Source organism: Pleurodeles waltl, chromosome 4_1 (genome assembly GCF_031143425.1).
Source record: "Pleurodeles waltl isolate 20211129_DDA chromosome 4_1, aPleWal1.hap1.20221129, whole genome shotgun sequence".
Lineage (NCBI taxonomy): Eukaryota > Metazoa > Chordata > Amphibia > Caudata > Salamandridae > Pleurodeles > Pleurodeles waltl.
The window spans coordinates 685,786,965-685,805,454 of record NC_090442.1 but is presented as its reverse complement, the minus strand read 5'-3'; positions in this window follow the sequence as shown (position 1 = coordinate 685,805,454).

Genomic DNA, 18,490 nt, shown 5'->3' with positions numbered 1-18,490 from the left:
GAGTCTCCTCCTACTTTCTTCAATTCCACAATAAGTTGAGGACATGGCTTTTTGAGTAGCTTGACTAGACCCTAGGTTTTGCTAGACTGACACCTCCTCAGTGCCAGGATAACTTCTTGATTGCTAGTGTGACTTACTACTCTACATAACTTATCTGTTCATCTAGTGAAACAGAGCAGAAAAAGAAATAGCAGCATGTCATTTTTGTTCAGAACTGCATGTTTAATTCTGTGACCTGCCTTCCCTTTTGCTGCTGGGTCTGGCAGCAAGCACACTGACGCAAGAAATCAATAATATTATGGTTGAGAGGCTACGTCATTTCTTTATTAGAGGTAACCAGGTGTGCTGCAAGTTGCCTGCACTAAGGAAGTTATTAAGACTACATATTGGTGATGAAATATCTTTTCCTTTTGTTAAAAATGTATATGCATCACAAACTCACTTTTTTGCACTTGCTCATGTGTTCCACATTATGTATAATTGTTTCTCTCACACTTGGTTTGATACTAGTGCAGCCAGTGATCATGAATATTGCACTGGGATACTTACATGAAACACAAGACTGCATGGTACAATGACTTCAAGTGGTAGCTCTTTTCCCTAATCATGGATATTAAAACGTAAAGGGGCTCAATACCAAAATTGCAGGAATTGGAATGTATCACATACAGAATCCTCTACAATCCAAAAACATTCTCTTTGTTCCTATTGCATAGTCAATTCTCTGTATACTCTGTATATTTTGTATGAAGAATAAGTGCATACATGAACACAATTTCTAATTCTTTCTATTTGTTCTTATTGCTTAAGTGATACTCTGCATGCTCTGTATATCTTACATGAATAATAAATGTATATATGATCACACTTTCAAATTCCTTATAAAAGATGATATAGACCCTTATGTCAATAATCTGGTTGAATTATTTGAAATTCTAACAACATGGCATTTTGCTTTTAAATCAGAGTCAGTACACCAAGATTATGTTCTTTGTAAATTTACCTTTGTCAGCAGACTCTATTTTCTTTGTGGTTACTTGAACACCAATATAAACACATGTTATCTTTGAACTTGAGAATCATAATCTTCACACATTATTAGTTGGAAACATCAACATTATCTTTAATCACTGTGGGAACTTGAACATGATTATCTTCTCACAATATTGCTGTGGGATCATTGCTGTAGTCATGTAACAATCTTTGTAGGGCCTTCAGCATTTTTACTTTCACACACCATTTCCTTGGGGGCTTGAAAATACCTAATCACACAACATCTCTGGACCTGAACCTCATTATCTTCACTCACAATCTGTGTGCAGAGCTGAACATTATCTTTATACACTTTATACACTATCTTTGTAGAGACTTGAACATTGCTTTTACCACATGGTATCTTTGTGGGGACTTGAACATGATTATCTTCACACACCATCCATGTGAAGATATGGATAGCCCCTATGATTACTGTAAAGAGGAGGGCCCCCTGATAATGTTCCAAGTTCCAACCCTTGGGAAAAAAACATGAACATTTAAAGAATGTGGTCACTCGCTACTTTCTTATATATAATTAGGAAAGTGCAGAAACAAAAGCACAGCAAAATACTAATGATACATGCAAATTATGTATTATTGCTATTGGTATATTGAATATACAAACAAATGGAAAGCTGTTACATAAAACCAAACACCACATGTAGGCTTATAAGTTACAGACACTTCTATCACACCACATTCATACGCCACTCAGGAAAACAGACTAACAGATTGGGAATTGTAAAAAATCCAATTAGAACAATTCATCTATTCCAAAACAAGAAAATCCATTATAAATACTTCCTATTTGGCATTACCATTATAACTCTCCAAGAAATGGTACTTTACACAAACTCTTTCACAATTTCATAACTTGACATTATAGGTCAATTATCACCAGTAGGTGGCAAGATTGGCTCTGTGGGCTATGAAGTAAAGATTCTGATTATAAGGCACAGAAGATTTAGATGTGGTTCACAAATGGGTTTGTATGATTTTTGGTCTGTGCTTGGTTGGCTTTTTGCATTTTATCTTTCACTTATTTTTCAGTTTCTATTCAATTTCACAAATATGCATGAGCTAATAGAGGTTCACTGGTTGTTAGTGTGCAGTGGCCGCACATGTTTTAATTTAAATTTAAATTTATAATTCTGGCTTAGCAGTAACAATTGCTTTGTTATGACATGTGAGTGCAGGCCCGGCTAATTGGTGGATTTCCAGACAACAGCAATTTTGCGCCAAGACATACATTGATTTGATTCATGGTTATTGTGATTCTGATGAGAAGAAATTGGAGTTCATATTGTGAGTATATTGGGAAGAACTATCTGATCCATTGCTATTGTGATTCCATTGAGGACACACTAGAACTAACATTAAACGTACATGGGAAAGAAATAAATGTGTTATTTATTGACCTATAATGTCAAGTTATGAAATTGTGAACGGTTATGTGTAAATGATCATTCCTTGGAAAGTTATAACGGTAAACCCAAATTTGAAGTAATTATAATGGATTTTCTTGTTTATGATTGGTTGAATTTTTTTTATTGGATTTTTTGCAATTCCCAGTCTATTAGTCTCTTTTTCTGCGTGGCATGTGAATGTGGTGTGATTGAAATATGTGTGTACCTTCTAAGCCTATATGTAGTGTTTCATTTTATGTAACATCTTTCCCTATGCTTACATATTTACTATATCATTTACAATAATAGATAATTTGTATGTCTCATTAGTATTTTGCTGTGCATTTGTTTCTGCCCTTTTCTACTTATACGTAAGTAAGTAGCGAGTGTTCACATTTCTTTACTTTTTCATCCCCTATAATCACACATTATTTTTGTGGGGAGTTGAAAACTAGTATAATCATTCACTATCTTTGTGAAGACTTTAGCATGATTACTTACATACGCAGTTTATGTGGGGACTTGAACATCATAATCTGCCTCTATGGGGGAATCTTATCATGGTTGTAGTCACCATCTCTGTAGACAGAATAATAGTACTCCCATCTTATATCACCTCTGTGGGTATTATCACACAACATCTCAAGGCAGGCACTAACATTACATGCTATTATGTTAGAAATGGGGTCTTTGGTTGGCAGTCAGGTTACCCCCTGTCCAAGCAAGGACTCTCACTCTAGTCAGGTAAAAAGAGAATCACCCTCAGCTAACCCCTTCTTACCCCCTTGGTAGTTTGGCACGAGCAGTAGGTTTAACTTCAGAGTGTTAGGTATAAAGTATTTGTACCAACACACACAGGCCCTCATTCTGACCTTGGCGGGCGGCGGAGGCCGCCCGCCAAAGTCCCGCCGTCAGGTTACCGTTCCGCGGTCGAAAGACCGCGGCGGTAATTCTGACTTTCCCGCTGGGCTGGCGGGCGGTCGCCTTCAGACCGCCACCCAGCCCAGCGGGAAAGAGGCTTCCACGATGAAGCCGGCTCGGAATCGAGCCGGCGGAGTGGAAGCTGTGCGACGGGTGCAGTTGCACCCGTCGCGTATTTCACTGTCTGCGCAGCAGACAGTGAAATACTTGTAGGGGCCCTCTTACGGGGGCCCCTGCAATGCCCATGCCAGTGGCATGGGCACTGCAGGGGCCCCCAGGGGCCCCGCGACCCCCCCTACCGCCATCCGGATCTCGGCGGTCCGACCGCCGGGATCTGGATGGCGGTAGGGGGGGTCGGAATCCCCGCGGCGGTGCAGCAAGCTGCGCCGCCGCGGAGGATTCAATGGGGCCGCGGTACACTGGCGGGACCCCGCCAGTGGTGCCGGTCCGACCGCGGCTTTACCGCCGCGGTCGGAATCCCCATTGGAGCACCGCCGGCCTGTCGGCGGTGCTCCCGCGGTCCTCCGCCCTGGCGGTCAAAGACCGCCAGGGTCAGAATGACCACCACAGTACCTTAATGAAAACACTACAAAATGACACAACACAGGTTTAGAAAAATAGGAAATATTTATCTAAACAAAACAAGACCATAACAACAAAAATCCACAATACACAAGTCAAGTTATCGATTCAAAAGTAAAAAGAGTGTTCATGTAATTTTAAACACACACTAACACTGTTAGTGTGAAAATGTACCTTGGATGTGTCAAAAATAACCCTGCACGGTGCATCAAAAAGGGCTTGCGATGCGTCGACTTCACTCCCAAGACCATGCATCATTTCTCCTTTCACCCGTGTAGTTTCTTCTCTATGCAGGAGAGTGATGCGTCAATCCAGGCAGCACTCTTGGGTCCGGGCAGGCCTTGCATTGTTTTAACACACCCAGCGGAGTTTGCGTCGGAAATCCAGCTGCACGATGACCCAAAAACCACGCAGCGCGGGTTGCAATCTCACCAGGCTCCATCAGCTATGCTTCACGTCGTTTCTCCAGCTCTGTGCATCACTCTTCGGGTCGTGTTGCAGGCGAGAGTCAATTTTCAGCCGCAAAGCCGGCTGCAGGTTCATTTTTCAGCTGCAGATCGGAGTCGCATCGATCTTTTCCCCGCACGGCATTTTGTGTGTGGATTTCTTCCTCTTAGGCTGCCAGCTTCCCCTTTCAGGGTCCCAGGAACTGAATGGGCACCACTTGGCAGAGTACGAGTCTCTTCGGAGACTCCAGGTGCTGGCAGAGAGAAGTCTTTGCTGTCCTGAGACTTCAAACAACAGGAAGCAAGCTCTAAATCAAGCCCTTGGAGATCTTTACAACTTGGAAGGCACACAAAGTCCAGTCTTTGCCCTCTTACTCTGGCAGAAGCAGCAACTGCAGGATAGCTCCACAAAGCACAGTCACAGGCAGGGCAGCTCTTTATGCAGGCAGAGGTTCCTCTTGGTTTACAAAAGTGTTCTAAAGTCTGTGGTTTTGGGTGCCCTTCTTATGCCCATTTTCTCCTTTGAAGTAGGCCTACTTCAAAGCAAAGTCTCTCTTAATTGTGAAATCCTGCCTTGCCCAGGCCAGGCCCCAGACACTCACCAGGGGTTTGGAGACTGTATTGTGTGAGGGCAGGCACAGCCCTTTCAGGTGTGAGTGACCACTCCTCCCCACCCTCCTAGCACAGATGGCTCATCAGGAAATGCAGACTACATCCCAGCTCCCTTTGTGTCACTGTCTAATGTGAGGTGCAACCAGCCCAACTGTCAAACTGACACAGACAGGGAATCCACAAAAAGGCAAAGTCCCAGAAATGGTATAAGCAAGAACATTCTCACTTTCTAAAAGTGGCATTTTCAAACATGCAATCTTAAAATCATCTTTACTAAAAGATGTATTTTTAAATTGTGAGCTCAGAGACTCCAAACTCTGCATGTCCATCCACTCCCAAAGGGAATCTACACTTTAATCAGATTTAAAGGTAGCCCAATGTTAACCTATTAGAGGGACAGGCCTTGCAACAGTGAAAAATGAATTTAGCAATGTTTCACTGTTAGGACATATAAAACACATTACAATATGTCCCACTTTAATCATACCCTGCAACCTACCGCTGGGGCTACCTGGGGCCTACCTTAGGGGTGGCCTTACATGTAAGAAAAGGAGAGGTTTAGGCCTGGCAAGTGGGTATACTTGCGAAGTCGAATTTAGAGTTAAAACTGCACACACAGACACTACAGTGGCAGGTCTGAGACATGATTACAGAGCTACGTATGTGGGTGGCACAACCAGTGCTGCAGGCCCACTAGTAGCATTTGGTTTCCAGGCCCTGGGCACCTCTAGTGCACTCTACTAGGGACTTACTAGTAAATTAAATATGCCAATCATGGATGAACCAATTACATTCACATTTTGTTAAGGAGCACTTGCACTTTAGCACTGGTTAGCAGTGGTAAAGTGACCAGAGTAACAAAAACAGCAAAAACAGAGTCCAGCACACATCAAAAACCTGGGAAACAGAGGCAAAAAGTTAAGTTAAGTTAGAAAAATAGGCAATATTTATCTAAATCTAACAAGAACAAAATTACAAAAATCCAACATACACAGGTCACAATATGAATTTTCAAAAGAATAAGAGTTTTGCTCCATAGAAAACAATGGAAACATTGATTTTGCATAAAAAAGTTTGCAACTTTCGGGTAGAGTTTTAAAACTATATATTAAATTATATGTACAACAATGGCAGGTTGTGGGATTTATTAAGACAATTAATTTGATCCCAAACTCAAAATATCTGCCTCTTATGTGGACTTTATTACTTAAAATAAGGGCCCAAATTTGCACTTTTTAGCGCCACATTTGTGTCATTTTCGCACCGTTTTTGCGTGCGGTGTCCACTTTGTAGTGTTTTCACTGTATTACTCTGCATGTTGGTACAAATACTTTACAGATTGCTTCTGAGATAAGCCTGACTGCTTGTGCCAAGCTACCAAGCGGGTTAGCAAGGGTTATCTAAGTGGGTTTCTCCATTGCCTTGATTAGATTGAAGGTCCCTGTTTGGACAGAGTGCAACTGACTGCCAACCAGGGACGCCATTTATAACAGTGGAAATCTCATTGCTATGGTGACCCAGCAAAGTGAGATACATTGTTTCAGTCTTGTTTTGCGGAAACAAATTGTGCTCCCACTGTCAGCCCTGCCCGGCCTGTCTGAAACACACTTGTGGTTGCTGGATCATCCAGCATGGGCAGGCCTGCTAAACTTTGGACATTGAGTGGGGATGTGTTTCCTCTGGTCTTTGGCTGGTGCATGGGGCCACAGAACCACAAAATCCTTTACAATGTGATAAAGTGAGAAACTGAGTGAGGAGAGCTGCTTGTGACTCTGTCCACTCGGACACAGCATTGAACTGTTGCTGCAAGGAGGAGCCTAACCTGGAAGAAACACTCCCCAGGCACTTGTGGACTATCAGCAGTCAGGCGAGTTGCATGCTTTGTTCATCTGTTCTGTGCAACATGTTCTTAATGTAACCACACTAGGCTGCAATGAAGTGTAAATTCCCGGGGGATAGCTGAGATATTTATGATTTCTTTTCTTGTTCATCTTTTGTGGAACACAAATCTTCAATGCTGCATGACTAATGTTTCACTCACTATATTGGACTGCAGTCAGAATCATAAGATGGGTGCCAGTAGTCTATTGGCTTTCCCTTCATGGTTTGAAAACCTCACCAGTGTAGGAACTGATATTTCCACTTTATTGCATGCAAAATAATGAACTTCATCTTACAGTCCAAGAAATCCTCACCCAGACTGCATGCAGCAAATTCTCCTTTGGTGAAAGTGGATAACATTCTGTGGGGCATTGGGGGCAGAAGAATGTTTTAGACTATGTTCACTAACTTCCTGGTGGGGTCAGTGAGTGATTGTCCTGTGTTTTGTCCCCTGACAGGTGTCAGACAGCTGGCCTGAATCTGGATTCATAACAACAGTCTCTGAGTAGCACTGCAGTATTCAGAGAGCAGCTTGTGCACTGGGACTAGTCTGCACTTCTGCAAGATCAGCAGGCTTGGTATTGAGACTAGCATGAAGGCAAAGTTCCCAACTGGGGCCTTTGGAGCAAAGATAAATTGAGCAGCTATTAGCAACATGCAGAGGCTGTATGTGGGATAGTTGCCAGATAGTAGCAAAGGTCTGTCTCAGCGGTGGCTGGTAATCTTTGAAAGTGGTGGGGCATAATACCTGTCCCACTATTTGGACACACAACATAAAAAGGACCAACAATGACATGTACGCCAACACACAGGCACACACCAACACACACCTACCTACATCTCTCCTCTTTCAGCGTCTCTGTCTCCAGAGTGATTTAGTGAAAACGTACAAGATTAATACAATAATTATTGTAATCTGTGATACTAAACATAGTGGTAACAGACCAGTATGAGGGCATGACCAACTCATTGCAGGGCTGAGGGCATGTCCGCCCACATCATTGAAGTTTGTAAGTTTATTTTCATGACTTTGGCCCTCATTACAACCCTGGCGGTCGGTGTTAAAGCGGCGTTAATACCGCCAAGAGGCCGGTGGTAAAAAACATGGGATTTGGACCCTGGCGGTAACCGCCATCAAAGACCTCCACTTTAACACTCTGACCACCAGGGTAGTAATGGCTGCTGGGTTGGAGACTTTGGTCTCCAGCCCGGCGGCCGTCACAATCCCACCCTCGGGATTATGACCCGGCCTACCGCCGTGGTTTTTGTGCGGAACTTACTGCCACAAAAACCATGGCGGTAGGCACTATCAGTGCCAGGGAATCCCTTCCCTGGCACTGATAGGGGTCTCCCCCACCCCCTCCCCCGAGCCTTCCCCCTTCCTCTCCTGCCCCCGCACATATACACACCCACACTTGCACCCATATACACACATGAACACATGCATACCCACCACCACCCACGCATGCACACATGCATACCCACACACTGCAACACACACCAACATACCGTGTCGCACACATGCATTCACAACACACAACACTCACAATCAGTCATTCATGCACGCATTCAACGCAACTCACACCCGCATGCACTCATTCCAAAACATACACACATACCCCCACATACACACAACACCCCCCACCCCCTTCTCCTGTCGGAGAACCCGACTTACCTGCTTGCAGGGGGTCTTCCGCCTGGAGACGGTCTGCTGCGCTGCTGTCAGCAGCAGCATCCACCAGCAAAACACCGCCAGGCCGTATCATTGGTCATGATACAGTCAACGGTGTTTTTCTGGCATGGCGGTGCTGCTGTCAGCAGCGCCGCCTTACCGCCATCCGCCGGCATGACCGTCAACAGTATTCTGCCAGCATTCTGGCAGAATACCATTGGCTGTCATAATATGCGGCCTTTGTCTTTGCTGTCATGGTTTAATATTTAATTTTCTTTTTTTCTCTTTTTCCTACCCTGTTGTGATTCATTATTTTTCTTTCTCTCGTTTTGTTTCCCTCTTCTTTCTTTTTTATATACAGAAATGCATCTCCATTCTTTTCTATGCCGGTTAATCTGTGCATTTTTGGTTGTGTTTTCTACGTTTGATTTGTCCTTTTTTCTTTTCTTCCTTTAAAGACTTTTCTTTCTTTTCTTTCCCAATCACCCTTTCTTCCTCTTACTTTCCTGCGAGATAGCTAAGTGAGGCAAACCGTCATGTTGAAGTGTTTCACTGTAGGGCACGAGTTCTACTCCTGGCGAGAGCAGCTCAGCTTTTCACCCTTCAGATGTGGATAAACTGAGTAACGTGAAAAACAACTCCACTAATTACAGAGCTAAGCGATGTCAGAAGTTGGTATGAAGCTCAGTGTAAAATGTGTGTCAAATTAGAATTGTTACTTTCCATCTGTACAGTATTTGTGCCTACCTTTCTTTGGTTTTCTTTCATTCTCATTCTTGCTGTCTTTTTTACCTTAGTTCAATTTTTTTCCACTCTCGTCTTTGTTTTCTTTTCTTTTTTTTTCCTGTGTACCTTTTTCAATTCTTTTGTGCTTATTTCTTTTTCCTTCACCTTGTTCCTTTATCATCTGAATTTGTTTTTATGCTCCCTTTCTGTTTCCTGCTTCCACCCCCTCCGCACCTCCTTCTCTGATTATAAAGTACAACATATAAACAACTTCTTTCTTTTAGAAATTAGCCCTGCCAGGTCCTCCGTAGTTATGTTGTTATTGATTCCACGTTAAAGCCATCATTTGTTTTTGTAATCATTTTCGGGTGCTGTAAAACAAAATAATTGCATGCAGTAGACAGCCCCATCTGTGCCCCCTCCCCCACAGATGGCCATCACATGAGGTAATTATTGCCCTTTTTGCAAATCCGTCCCCCAAATAAGTCCCTTCATGACAAGAGACATGGGAACAAAACAAACACGTCTCTAGTTATGAATTTTCCACATCAAAAAGTGCAATTAAAAAACAGTATACAGCCTTCAGGGGGATCGCAGCCCTGGATCAAAGATGCAATGTCCCATCGGGTAAACGTGGCGCAGCCGTTGTCATGAACTGCAATACGAGAGAGGGACTGCCTAAACTCAGCTATTCACATTGCGCTTTGGTGAACCTCACCTTCTGCAGAGAGGAAAACCAGAGCTACCTTGCCAATATGTAAAAACGTGGACACAGGTAAGCTGAGGTTGCCCTGTGTTTACTTTTTGAGGTATGAAGCTTAGTAGCCATTAACTCTACCTCGAACCAGAATACAAATCATTTCACTCTTTACACCATCTCAGCACTGCAACCACTGCAACCATGTTTTTCTAAACCTGTAGAACCATACCTGCCATAAATATTTTACCACAGAAAAAGACGCTCCTGTGTTTAAAAACATCGGGGCAGATTTGAGGAAAGTGGTGCTGCACCCCGTTTCTTGCTCCACTAAGTACCCCTACTTCCACCATGTGTGCGCCATATCTAAGCGGGCAATACGTCATTATTTTTGACGCTATTGATGGAATGTTCAGGGACTCTGAACAATGCATAGGGGCCAATTGCAAAGAATGGTGCGCCCACTTCTAGCAACTGCTCTGAGCGGGTGTCAAAAGTGCCAAAAAAATTAAGCAAAGAAATCTCATCAATTTCTTTGGACCATCTTTTTGTCCCCCCTAACAGGGGAATGCCTCTTTGCAAACATTATGCATGGATAGTGTAGCACAAAGGGTTACAAAGTGGCCCAATGCATGCATGCATGAATGCATGCTTCAAAGCAGGAGAAGAACTAACGGTAAGACTTTCTGAGGACAAACTGACTTCAGTTCCAAAGTTCTTTTCTAATTCTAAGTATGCACGATCCATTTGTTGGTCCTTCAGGTGGGCACATTTCAGAAGTCAGATTCAGCATCCAATCACTGCAGATGGCACCATCGAATTTGCAACTATACCAAAACTTCTCAACAAAATGCATTGTCACTGGATGGTTTATGCATTACTAACAAATATTACATTCTCTTATTATTTGTTACTTGAGATCCTTTTTCATGACGCACAGTAAACTAAAACAATACTTTTCACATAAGAAGTAGGGATTTTCTGTCCTGTTTGACAACTAGAACAAATAGTGTTACATTGTTGCTTCTAAAACAGTTCTCTTGCCTAAAATACAATAGGACGTTCAGCATTCACATTAGTAGCCTAAAGAAAAGAATTAATGTCAGAGGGAACAGTATAAACAAGTGATTTTCCATTAACTCCGTCGCTGCCAGGCCTTTTCCCCTCAGGTGCTGAGCCTTTTTTTGGCTATTTTGGTTAGTTTGTGCTTAGGACCTTCTAACTGTTTGTCCACATAAGCTATCCATGCCAAATTTTGAGATTTTTTCCAACATTTCTCTTCCGATCGCGGACCTTGGTCGCGTGCTGACATCAACAGACGTCACTGGGGGGCGTCGGGGTTTAAGGCGAAGCGATTCCCCTTCCATCCATAGTGCTCCCCCTGTGGGCTGGGCGCTGGAGGTAACGGTTATGTCCTTGTTCTCGGCACCCAGCGTTGCAGCCGAGGATGTAGCTGTTACGTCCACAGCACCCAAGGGGTTAATACTTCAAAATTACTCTCAGTCCTAGTCAAGCTAAGAAGTCTTAATACACTTTAATACATTTAATACATTAATAAACCTATCACGCACCTTATGCTTACCTTATGAAAATGAATGATATAATTGCAAACGTTACTCATGGCATGTTAGAACTGAATTTAAACGTGCATTTTTTTACCCGTGTATATAACAATCATTAAATTCATTTAAATCAATATAAGTATGATTAATACATTTTCATTTAATGCTTTAATAACACTTTTAATATTAATTCACATTAGTACTTCATTTAATATGAATCCAAAACCCTCATGTTAAAACGTGGTGCACAATACGAATGGTAGCTACATGGTTCACCATAATTCAAACGTGCACATTTTACAACTCATGTTACTTCCTCTGTTAGGCATTTAAATGTAGATTAATTGATCATCATATGCTAACTTCTATGCCACTAATATATTAATAACATTTGTCTCTTTCACTGTTATGTTGCAGCTTGAGAGCAGTGCCAGAATGGGCCCAGAGAGTTGAACCTAACACTCATCAGGAGCCCTGTAATGCCTCCGACTTACTAATTTAGCAGATAGGGAGACTCATTTAGTGTGCATGTCGGACTGGAAAAGCCGCCATCCAACCCGACCTGCGCACTTTGCAGTGCATGTCGTGATCCAGTTGAGCTGCCCTGATGTGCTGTCAATCATTTTTAAGACCCACCCTCACTCCCTTCCCTCTTCACTCGTGATCATTCAGGAACCCGGCCCGCAGTGATGAAAAGAAAACTCAGCCGCAGCCCCAATAATTATTGTATATATATATATATAAATATATATATTTCACATTGGGTCTGAGGGGGCAACATAAATAAGGAGCCAACTTACTGGCATGCAAATAGACATGCCACCCCTCTACTTCAGTGGCATATTCATGCTTTCAACAGCAATATGGCTTAGTGAGCTAAAACCGGACACTTGCTGTTAAAGATCAAGGCCTGGTAAGGTTCAAAGAGGTCCTGTACAATAGAAACTGAACTTGCACACCTCCCACTGATTATCACAACAAACGTGCAATACTGTCATTGCAACAAATAGAGAGACCTGTTGAATATTCCATGCCTGTTTGCTTAATGCGGCTTCTCCTTCATCAGCTGTATTTAGATGACCCTTTGAACATGACATTGTTATATTCATCTGGTTACCTGCATTGGAGAAATATTATGTTGTAACATGTCATGCGAAATTTGAGTTTTCTATCCTGGGTAAACTGTAACATACCAGTGTTAGTGCATCTGAACTTATTTGGTTACTTAACTTTAGTTCATTACGGGACGCGTTAGGGGTTCGATGGACCTTTTAACTATGTTTAAGAAGTTCACACCCTAAGTCCAAATATATCATAAGTATCATAAAAACAAACAGTAAAACTCTTTGGAGTCAGTAACTTTTCACACACCATGACCCATTTGGTCATGAATAACCACACCTTTAGTATACGTTAGAAAATGTATTTTCCTAGATTAACAATGCTAATATCATGTAAATTAGTCACAAAACCACATGGTACACATATAAAAACAACACTGGTCTACTAAAGAATCTCAACTTGATTAAAGCATTATTAACTAATCCCTCTAAACCCAGAGTACAATTCAACAATAGTAGTAATTGCGCAATGGAAATGAAATACATTTGAATTTCAGCAATTGAATAACGTTAATAGCAGATTAGTTTGATGGAAGAAAATCTCACCATCCTCAGATTTGAATCAGCATATTTGGGCTCCATGCAAAATGTTTAGTCAGCATAAATTTGGAAAACATCTAACTATGGCTCTATCAAAAGGCAGCAGTTTGTACCTAGAAACAAAAGACAAGTTTGCAACAAGAAACAAGCTGTAATTATCTTTGTCAGATGGATATCAGTTCTATCAGCATCAGCAAGAGGACAATGAAAAAAAATGGTTCAGAACCAGGGACTCTCCAAACCATTAGAAAGCCATGTCAAAGGGACAAGCATTCAGCTCAAAAGTCTAAACAAATTAAAGGTAAATATCAAAATTCTCTATGTAAGAGAATCAAAAGGAGAGTACACCTCATCAGAATTGTAGGGAATCAAGAAGGGGCAATGACGAACTCACACCTCAAGGTGTGGTCACGAAAATGAGAATCAATAGTGGGTCCACACCTCTTGGTGCGGTCAAGTGAAGTTAAGTTGTCTCACGTTGTCATTGGTCAAAGAATTGTACAATAGCCATTAGTTCGATAAAATTAGTATTTCAAATCTTAGATATAACTAAACAGTCTTTCACACATTGATGATTGGCTACTCTTCTTCTGCGCACATCTTCCGACTCATCAGGAAACATTTTAGTATCCACCCGTCCTTCCATCAGTCAGTTCCTGGGAACATCGTTTTCTCACACTTCAAGTTAAAATTTGTGACAGTTTAAAAACATTAGGTTTCTACAAGCACTTCCTCATGAGAAAAACATTTGCTACTGCTACGATTTGGTCAACCTTCTTTTAGAACAGTACATCTTTATTTTTCTCTAAACATGAGATCATACTTTTATTCTGATATTGCATTTTAATATGAGACTGTGCAATGCTTAGTCCCAGACCTCACTAACTTAAGGCCTATAGTTAATTTGAGCAAATACGTAGCATTTAATCGTAAATATGACACACTACGGCAAAATTTAACATTCATATACGTTCTGAATAAACATAAATGCTTTTAGTAAAACATTACACATTACATGACGGCCATTCAAGTGGGCACATTTTCGAGTTGCGCATTATTTTCTATATTAATTCATTTTCTATGCAGATTAAAAATATTGAATACATCTAATATTTAATACTAATAAATTCACTGCTCACAATCCCTCCTCTGATGACTAAATATGTCATCACACTTACATTCCTCCCCACCCCATAAATACAATTCTCTGCTGTCCTCAAAATTGGGTCTCTTTAATATTTTTATTTCTTCTTTCCCTTTTTGAATTTTCCCTAAATAATTTTTCCATTCTAATTTCTTCTTAACTCTGGTCCTTTTTCAATCTTTTCAATTTTAATTATGTGATACAATCTCCATATTCCCCATACTCCAATAAAGCAAATGATAACAATCAATATCCCCTGTATAATTTTCACTATTAACCCTTTTCCCAGGTTGCCAAGCCAATTCCGCACTGATGCAATTCCATTGCCAACATTTTCCCATACCCCTGGTTCAGTTAGTTCCTTTAGGTCAGCTTTATTTTTAGTCAGATTGTTAATAAGGCCTCTAATTTCTTTACTATTGTTAGGTATATATGAGCAACAATGTTGCAGATTCAGCATTTTACAAACTCCGCCCTCCTTTGCTAAAAGGATGTTTAACGCAAGGCAGTTCTGAAGAGTCATAGATATTACCGCAGCCATCTCTGTATCAATTAGGATAATGGCTCCTGAAAAATCCTTCAGCATGTTATCCACAATAGTAGACAACTTTCGAATTTTCATAGAATTCAAAACAACTCCCACTGAAGGAATCATAGCTCCAAATATGTTTCCAACTATGCCAGAATATGATTCATGCTTTTGTCTCTTATGATGTAATTCGGTCATCTTAGGCATTTTGTTCAAGCCCTCAAGTTGGCAAATCTTTGGAAAAACTATCCCCAAATAGCTTGTGCCATACCATCCTTTAGGAAGATGGTAATACGCATTTGGCCCACATATGTAATAAACTCCTGCAATCGCTGGATCCTGTCCATTTGAAATGAATGCCCATTTTCTCTGAAACAAAAACACATGCCTGCATTCACTAAAATTGTCACTTAAAGCATGATCGTTTTGAACCTTATTGCCCTGCCCATGAGGATTTCATGCAGAAACAATCCTGTTTTTTTTTCTGGTGTGTTTCTCATTGATATCAGAACTAACGGTAGTGCGACAGGCCATTTCAGATTCATGGACACGCACATTTTTGCCATTCTTGATTTCAAGGTACCATTAATTTGTTTCAGGAGTTCCGTAACTTCAGGGTGGTAACTACAGTGCAGTTTATGCTCGATGTTTAAAGTTGAACATAGCAATTTGATTACTTCATTGTTGAATTGACTTCCTCTATCTGATTCTAAAGAGACCGAAAACCCAAATCCTGGTATCAGTTCCCTTAGCAGTAACTTTGCTACTGTGAGGCTGTCATTTCTTCTTGCAGGGTAAGCTTCAATTCAATGACTAAAGATACAAATAATCCCCAACACATATCTCAATGCTCTGCTCACAGGCATCTCAATGAAATCCATCTGCATTCTGCTAAATTATCCTCACGCTTTTCCAGTGTGGCTCATGTTGACCACTGTTGCTTTCCGACGTTCATATGCTGACAAACAAAACACCTATGGCAAATTGCTTCGGCAACCTGTCTAAACTTTGGATTGAACCAGGACTGTTTAAAAATGCGAACCATCACATCTCTTCCCACATGAGCTTGACCATGATAATATCTAGCCATTTGAGTTAACAAACTATTTGGCAAGACCACCTGTCCCTCTTCTGAAATCCACACATCGTCTTCCCTCTGGGCACACTTCAATTTAACCCATTCCCTTTTTTCATCTTTAGGGACATTGTCCTGTAATACTTTCAATTCTTCCATGGTATCTACAACATCTAAAGCATAGTTAGAGTACATTTCCTTCTCATCAGGTAACAGTTCCCATTTATCTTTGAATGATATACAGTTCAACGCGCAAAAACCTTGCGACTTGATCCATATATCAATTTCACATTGAAACAAAATCTTGAGATTTCACGTGTGCACTGCATTTCACCACATAAATCTTTTCAGGCAATTGAATAGCTTGTAGCAATTCAGGAATTCTCTCACCATTTCTCACTGGTGAACCAGAAGAGGTCAGGAAATCTTTCTGGGACCACAACTGGCCAAAGTCATGGAATATCCTAAATCCATACTGACTGTCGATGTAAATGGTAACTTTAAGCTAGTCGGAAACATGACACTCTCTAGTAAGAGCTACCAGCTCTGCCACTTGGGCAGAATACTCGCCTTGAAGTTAGTATGCTTCAAGTATACCAAAGATAGTATACACAGCATATCCTGCTCCTAATACTCCTGTGTTATCTCTTAGGGAGGAGCCTTCAACAAAGACAATATGGTAATTCTCTTCCAAGTGAGTATCTCTAATATCAGGCCTTGGTTTTTTCCACAATTCAGTTACTTCTAGACAGTCATGTTCAACTTCATCCATTTTGTCATTTCAACATTCTCATTTGGAAGCAAGGTTGCTGGGTTAAGCACTGTACACCTTTTGATTGATACATTTGGGGACCCCAGGATGACTGTTTCATACCTGGTTAGCCTGGCGATTGTCAAGTATTGATTTTTGGATCCAGTGAATAGGACTTCAATCGAGTGAGGGACCTTAATAGTTAAAGGATGTCCCATCACAGTGCTCTCACTCTGAGTGAGGCTCTGTTCAACTGCTACAACTGACCTCAGACAGCCTGGTAAAGCTACTCCAACTGGTTTTAAAGAAGCTGAAAAATATTCTAATGGGCGATTTACACCGTCATGGACTTGAGTCAAGACAGGCAAAGAACATGCATCACTCTCATGACAGAACAACAGAAAAGGCTTTGTGTAATAAGGCATACCCAAAGCTGGGGCTTGACACAGACTCTCTCCCAACTCTGTGAAGGCTCTCATACAGGCTTGGTCCAACACTAGGGGATCAGTAACCTCTTTGTGAGTTAGCTTCTGCAATGGTTTTGAAATGACTGAAAAATTTGGAGTCAGTTGGCGGCAATGGCTCACCATTCCTAAGATCATCCTAACATCTGTGAGTGGCTGAGGGATTCATCTGCAATATAGCTGCAACCCTCTCTCTGGATATTTTCTGAATCCTTTTCTCAATTAGGTGTCCTAAGTAGCTCACTTCTTTTTGACAGTACTGCGGTTTAGCTAGGGACACTTTATGACTGTTCTTCCATAAGAGATTTAGCAAGACAATAGTATTGTACTTGCATGCTTCTTTTGTTTTGGATGCAATTAACAAATCATCAGTGTGCTATACCACTGTTGATTGGTAAGGCATTTCCAGTGGCTCTAAATTCCTTTTCAAGTTTTGGTTGAAAATGGAGGGTGATTCTGAAAACCCTTGAGGAATTCTACACCAATAGTAGATTTGATTTATGAATTTGAAACAGAAGAAAAATTGGCTATCCTCATGAAGAGGTACAGAAAAGAATGCTTGTGACAGGTCTACTACGGTGAACCATTCAGCATTGCACAGGATCTAAAACATAATCACTGCAGGGTTGGGCACCACTGGGCAACATTTAGTCACAATGTCTTTTATTTTTCTCAAATCTTGGACAGTTCGAAATTTCCCAGATGGTTACGCAATCCCATTATTGGTGAATTACATAGGCTGCTTAATGCTTCCTTCAAAACGCCTTGGTCTACAAGTTCTGCAAATATTGATGCCAAACCATCAATCGTCTCTTGTGTCATGTTGTACTGATGAATCTGGGGAAACACTGCTTTTGGCTTGACTACAAATTTAACTGACTTAACTCCTTTTACTAGCCCAATATCTTTTCCTGAAAGATCCCACACTTTCATCTTGACAGTTCCCTGTAAATCGGAAGGAAGATCTCTCACAGTGAAAACTGGAAAGAGGCTAATCAAAAGGTATTCCTGATTCACTGTGTCACAATTTATTTCTGTGAGAAAATCATCTTCATCATCACTGTTTGTCTGAATTCCAATCCCTCATTTCTGCAAGTGAACATCTTGTTTTGCACAACAAATCCCTTCCCAGTAGGGACACAGGACTCGAGTCACAAATACAAAATTTGTGTAATCCCTTAAAGTTGCCAATTTTAACCAGGACTGGCTCTGTAATTGGGTTAGTCAAAAATTGGTTGGCAACTCCTACAATCTGGACTGTTTTCCCTGAAAGAGTCAGGTTTGGAACTTCTGCAGTTCTTACCATGAAGCGTGGCGCTCCTGTGT